This window comes from Triticum dicoccoides, chromosome 7A, assembly GCF_002162155.2.
Source record: "Triticum dicoccoides isolate Atlit2015 ecotype Zavitan chromosome 7A, WEW_v2.0, whole genome shotgun sequence".
NCBI lineage: Eukaryota > Viridiplantae > Streptophyta > Magnoliopsida > Poales > Poaceae > Triticum > Triticum dicoccoides.
In genome coordinates this window covers 301,313,407-301,320,341 of record NC_041392.1, presented here as the reverse complement: position 1 = coordinate 301,320,341, position 6,935 = coordinate 301,313,407, and the positions used below count along the sequence as shown (strand labels likewise).

The following is a 6,935-nucleotide window of genomic DNA, read 5'->3' as shown; positions in this document are numbered from 1 at the left end:
AAGAATCAGCTCGGTCCAATTCGGTGCTTCGCATGGGCCGAGCCCAATAATTCAGCCCTTTTACTATTATTTTTTATTAACTTTGGTTTGTTACATGGGCCTGGCCCAACAATTTGGCTTTTTTTTGTTTTCTGTGCTTCTTCCATTTTTCTGGGCCTCGGCCTTTTTGCGGTCCATTTAACATTTCTAATTTTTTAAGATGTTTTTCCTTTCATTGTTTGTCCAGTATTGTGTGGGCTAAGGCCTCTTCCAGCCCATCAATATTTGCAGCCCACTAATTCAAAGGACTGGGCGACAGAGAAATAGTTCAGTTTTTTTTTCAATTTTGCCATCAAAGCAACATTTGTTTCTCTGTACAATCATACATCATTTGTTGCAGTTTGATCTTCATCACATTATCTATACATAAGAAGCGGCAACTAAAAGATTGGTCATCTATAACAAACAGCCAGTCAAAAAAAAGATCACCATCACAGCTCCAGCGACTACTAATATACACTACAAGAAGGCTAAACAAAAAAGGAATCGCTGAAAAGATTATCACTAGCTTAGATATTCAGAGACCACTGCCATGATGTCGATTGGATTTGGTTGCAGCCCTTCCAGTTTGCTAACGGCATCTCTCCAGCAGCATATCTCATAACCTACAAAGAGAACATAAACCAGCATAAGAATTTGAAACTTCTTCTAATTTGAAACTTCTGGTAAACGATAAACTTGAAGTAAATTAGCAGTAAGGATATTGATTACAAGCAAGGTGAAACACAAACTAAGTCCTATTGTATTGATGGATCCCAACTTGTTTAAACTAGAGCAGATTGTTCAACTTGTACAATCTAGCAGTCTAAAAAGAGAGAAATATGTTCATTCTCAATTCAACATTAATTAGAATAGAAATGAATGACACTAATATAAGAAGAACTTACAACAAAGTATAGCTTAAATATAATGTTAGGCACTGAGAAAGTTATGTGATATTTACGTGACTTAACATAGACACAAAAGATGACTTCTGTCTCTGCTTGACTAATGAATCAGTACATCTTCAAGCAAAAAAACATGAAGATCACACTACGATGTCCCTAACAACGGTAGAAGCTCAGAGGTGTAACAATATTTCGTAATATATAAACCTTGGTTGGAACTTTCCGCTTAACATGCAGATAAAAATCAGCCACTTATTGCTTATTTCATGCTTCTATTTTTATTCAGTTTTGTTAGGATAATTTGTATGCATAGGTACAGTCCTATACTTGTTTGGGAAGTCAATATATTCATGTCAACAATTATATAGAGCCAATCAATCATCTAAGCATACATACAGAATCAAATCGGTTATATATGTATGCGGACATTAAGTACAAGTATCTAATTGAACCCTGCTATACACACAGTACACAAACGATTTCTCAACGATGTTGAATATCGTGTCGTTCCATTCACGACAGTAGCACTGCTCCACTGTTTGATATAAGTGGCTGTTGCATGTCGTGTGTATAGTACTATAGTTTCATCTTCAGACCAGTCAACGCCAAGTTTCAAAGAAAATCTGATGATAAGTTGCACCTAGATTTAACAAGGTGCGTACCTCCAAGTGGATGAGCCAGCTCTGAGACCCACTCCCTGACCCTCTCCGCAGATGCTCCCGTCGAAGCATACTGCATCATAGCAAGCACAAAATTTCAGAAAACACACTCCAATCCTGAAATTCAGTGAAGCACGAAAAGCAGCATCAAACTAAGATAGTAGCACGCATGCAGTGTTGCAAACAGCAAACCAAGTAATATAATGTACACTACAGGAGAAACAAAAAAGCAAAGCGAGGCTTGACCTAGAAGGGACAGACGTGGGAGCCCTCGAGGCCCTGGAACGCCCTTCAGATCTGCTCCAGCCTCCGCTCATGGTCATGCGAGGCAACAGAATTTAGTCAGAACAAACAAGCAAGGGCACTGAATATACTCCAAGTACTCAACTAGTTCTAATTGAATTTAGGAATCTGTCTTTATTCTTTTCTTATGCAGTCTGAAGCTTAACTTGCTATAACTGAATTTAGTAACAAACAAGCAAGGGCGCTGCAGATCACGCACCTGAGATCATGGGCGTTGTAGATCATGCATCAAGGCACATCCGGTCCAGTCCTCGACACCAACTCCTCCTCCAATTGCTGCAGAAACCAAAAGAAGAAAATCAGCTCGCCTGCTTCAGCGGAAAGAAGAAGCAAACAAGCAAGCAAGAAATATTGAAATAGTACTAGTGTGATCCACATCTCAGTATCTCACTTTCAGTTTAGTTGATCCGAATCGCAAACCACTACAGCAATTGGCAACATTACTATTTCCTTTCTATTTCCTTTCCCCAAATCACAAAGGACACAAATCAGTATGCACAAGTGTTGGACCTTCAAATAGGCAGAATTGAATTCACTAGTAAGCATTAGCAGAAATAATATATATTTTTGCATGATCTTAGTGTATCTCTACATCACATAGATTCACCCACTCTATCACTACCAATTCTACTACAAAGTAAGAATGGAATGATGCTAATCTATTGAGGGAAATGATCTGCTCTCATCATCAGTGGTGTTCCTCCTAGGTCAAGTGAGAGGAGTCAGATCATTTTCCAACGTTATAAAGCTAGTAGGAGCATTAGGAGATGATAACACACACACAATGATATGTTTGCTTCACTCAACTTGACATAATATAGCAGCATACAAATACAATGGATCTACAATGGAGAAGGATGTATATATATGGACATGGCAAGAGACATGGTTGCTAGCTAGCTAGCTTGTTGTCACGGATTTTGACTACACCCAACAAAGAAGAGGTGGGAAGAGGCGGAGGTGGAAGAAGGCGGCAAAACGGTGAACGCTCGTCATGGCGGTCGGTAGAGCACACGCGAGTACTGAAGATCAAGTGACTCCGCACTCTTCACTTCATCCCATACCAAGGTATCTGTTCAGAAGAAAGTGTTTGCAATGGGGTTAGCAGGCAAACAAATCAGCAAGACTTCAATCAACAAGAAGGGAAATACAATACTGAATCATGAGGTGGTTATATAGGCAAAGACGAGCAGAATCTAAAAGAAACACGGCTTATATCTAATAGATAATATAAATGTTTCCAGAAAAAACAGCTCACACACCAAGCAGCACAAAAAGAAACAGTTTATGATAATGAATAATAATTTCCTCTTCATTTGTTTCCTACCCACCTCAAGATGCGTCTAATACAGATGTACCTAGGAGTAGAGCAAGCATCAGTTGAACACAATATAGGACAAGAGTTGAAGTAGCTTGCATAACCAAATTAGCACTGTAAATCCATCATAGATGGCCAACAATTTATCTACAAAATGCATCTAATTGTAGAACTAGCAAGGAGTAGAGCAAAACCCTAGGAGTGTCTTGTATGACCATATTAGCAAGCACTGTAATCTTCCAGAATAGGAATCAAACATGAGAAGTGTAACAACTATTACAACAGAAATATCAGAACTAACTCTGTTGTCGGTGAATCCCTGATCTTCACTACAGTGGCAAGATAAAACCACACAGAGTAATAAGCCTACATAGACTACATGATCATAGTGTACTAAGCTAAATCTACAAGGAGGGCATTTCCAAGGACCAAATCCTCACCGAAAACGGCACCAAACAGATCATGGTCCTTGATCTATTTACAGAGGGGTCACCTTCTTGTCCTTGATCTCGCTGGACTGAATCCAGGTCTTGATCTGGTCCTAGTAGTGCTGCAGCTTCTTGATCTCCTTCTTGAGGTCCGCCTCAAACTTCTCGTTCTGGTTCGCATTCTCGGTGTCGTAGACCTGCCCCAAAATCGTGCAAAATAATGATAATCTAGCATGGGGGTTGGGGAGAGGAAAGAAGGCGGCGTGTGTGTGCGTGCCTTGTTCCAGATGTTGTCGAAGATGTCAACGCCCTCCTAGACCTTCTTGAGGACGCGGTCGATCTCGCCCTGCAGCTTCCGACTAGCGCCCATGCCATCTGGCGGTTGATCTCATGGTGTCAAACCTCCTCCTCCAGCTTGCTGCCAGGGCAGGCGAGCCTCACCCTCCAGCCCGTGTCGTCGGCCCTGCTACGACGGACGCTCACTACCTCCGTCCTGAATCGGACCAGCCTGAGGAGGTCGAACCGCCGCGCGAACTCCTCGAGGAACTTGGCGCGGGTCGGCAGAGGAGCCCAGCTGCACGCCGGCCGCAGCCGCCGCCGCTTCCATCTCTCACCTTCTTCTCTCATCTCCGGCGAGGTCGCCGATGGGCTGTGCGGGTGCGGGATCGGTGCGGTGTGTGGTTTGGGCGAGAGACTGGATTGGGCAATGCGGATCCAGGTAGCGAGGAACAGGAGCCACTTGAGGGCGGGGAGGCGTGGGTACTCGGGCTCCTCATCGTCGACGCAGGGGTGGAGGCCGGCCATGGTGCGGGGGTAGGGGCGGCAGTGGCGGCATGGTGGGAGACAGAGGCGAGGCGGAGAGGGAAGGACGGTGGCAGCAAGAGTGTGCAGCGTGAGGGGAAGGACGGTGGCGGAGGCGATGGGGAAAAGGGAGCGGCATCGGCGATTGGGAGAAGGGGTTAGGGTTTCGTGGGTGGACGAGGATGAGAGGGATTCGGGAGGGGGTGAGCGACGAGGGGGTGTGGGCTGCCGTTGGATCCGGGCGCATCCGACGGTGCTTAATTCATGATCCGCGTGAGATGATTTTAGACCAATCAGAACGCAGTATCTCCTTTGATGATGTTAAGACCATTTAAATTGGTCATAATCGATTGAAAATAAGATTTTGAATCATCTCTCCTATTTGACGACCTAAGAAATTTGTAAAATAAATAGAAATCAAAAACCTTCGGATTGTGTCACCAAGTGTGACCTTCTTTTCAGTAAAAATAAAAAACTTTGAATAATGTAAATATCATTAAAAAGTGTTCTAAGATATGTTTTTTGTAAGAGAATCTTTTTTTGACTGTCCAAAATGATATTTTTATGAAGAACCTAGCAAATATTTGTTGCAAATTTGGAGCACATCAATTTTATAATTCACATCATAGCACATGTGGGCGGCGAGCGGCTTGAGCGTGCACGAGCGGGAGAGGATGAGGGGGGAGAGTGAGGTCGCCTTGAAGCCAAATGATCAAACTTATCGCCAAGGAAGTTTTGAGTTTTTGTGAAGGAGCTACCAAATATTTGTTGCAAAATTGGACCAAATCAATTTTCTAAAATATTGGCCATATTTAATGCATACTTGACCAAATGGTTGGTTGTCAAAAGTTTTGATCCACCTCTCGTGAAAAAGACAAATTTCTGCAGATTCCGTTGGAAGGGGGTCAAATTTGAACCACGGCTGTCTCATAGTTTGCTATTTATTTTTCTAAAAAATCATTTTCGGTACAAAAGTATCTATTTAATCAGAGAAACAACAAAAGTTTTCCAAGATTCAACCACTAGCTTGGAACAGTCATGCCCGCCGTTTTGATCGCATTTTCAAACGGGCATAGAAAATTCAAAAAAACAAATAATTGGAAAACCTTCACATTGTGTCATTATATGTGGCAAAGTTACTAGGAAAAATAATAAACTTGTAATACAATAATTATTTTAAAAAAGTGTTCTCAGAAACGAGTTATCAAGTGCGGAGATCAATGGCTTTCAAGCCAGATAATCAATCTTATCGCCACATTCATGGCATAGTTTGTTCAAATGATATCATATTGTGCACAAGGGTGCATATTGGAATGGCAAACAATGTTGCCTAAGGAAGTTTTCATTTTCTTTGGACAAAAAAATCATTTTTCATTTTTCGAGTGCCCAAAATGAGTTTTTTTATGAAGGACCTACCAAATAATTATTGCAAATTTGGACCAAATCAATTTTATAAAATACTAGTCCATATTTAATGCACAATTGACAAAATGGTTGGGTGTCACAAGCTTTAATCCACCTCTGGTGAAAAAGACAAATTTCTGCCGATTCAGCTGGAAGCGGGTCAAATTTGAACTGCGGCTGCCTCATAGTTTGCTATTTATTTTTCCAAAAAATCAATTTTAGGTACAAAAGTATCTATTTAATCATACAAATAGTAAAATTTTCCAAGATTCAACCACTAGTTAGGAACAGTCATGCCCGCCGTTTTGATCGCATTTTCAAACAGGCATAGAAAATTCAAAAAATAAAAAAATTGGAAAACCTTCGCATTGTGACATTATATGTGGCCAAGTTACCAGGAAAAATAATAAACTTGTAATACGATAATTATTTTTAAAAAGTGTTCTCAAAAACGAGCTATCATGTGTGGAGATCAATGGCTTTCAAGCCAAATGATCAATCTTACGGCCACATTCATGGCATAATTTGTTCAAATGACCTCATATTGTGCACAAGGGTGCATATTGGAATGGCAAACAATGTTGCCTAAGGAAGTTTTCGTTTTCTTTGGACGAATTTTTTTTTTCCATTTTTTGAGTGCCCAAAATGAGTTTTTTTTAAGGACCTACCAAATAATTGTTGCAAATTTGGAAAAAAAATCAATTTTATAAAATACTAGGCCATATTTAATGAACAATGGACCAAATGGTTGGGTGTCACAAGCTTTGATCCACCTCTGCTGAAAAAGACAAATTTCTGCCGATTCAGCTAGGAGTGGGTCAAATTTGAACTACGGTTGCCTCATAGTTTGCTATTTATTTTTCCAAAATCATTTTTAGGTAGAAAAGTATCTATTTAATCAGAGAAACAACAAAAGTTTTCCAAGATTCAACCACTAGCTAGGAACTGTCATGCCGGCCGTTTTGACCGCATTTTGAAACGGGCATAGAAATTAAAAAAAATTCAAATAATTGGAAGACCTTCTCATTGTGTCATTATATGTGGTAAAGTTACTAGGAAAAATAATAAACTTGTAATACGATAATTATTTTTAAAA

General features: G+C 40.7%; 1 long non-coding RNA gene across 4 annotated transcripts; it reads right to left on the bottom strand.

Annotated features, from left to right (window-relative positions):
- Positions 1 to 301: 301 nt before the first annotated feature.
- Positions 302 to 3,831, bottom strand: LOC119332036. 4 transcript variants are annotated; one of them, XR_005160771.1, is made up of 5 exons: positions 3,647 to 3,831; positions 2,088 to 2,960; positions 1,832 to 1,892; positions 1,589 to 1,658; positions 302 to 644 (listed from the first exon to the last, which is right to left on the bottom strand). It is a non-coding gene; the product is annotated as an uncharacterized LOC119332036 (long non-coding RNA). The 4 variants fall into 4 exon arrangements; XR_005160772.1 differs by having other exon boundaries at positions 1,832 to 1,882; XR_005160770.1 differs by having other exon boundaries at positions 1,832 to 2,164; positions 2,280 to 2,960.
- Positions 3,832 to 6,935: the final 3,104 nt, after the last annotated feature.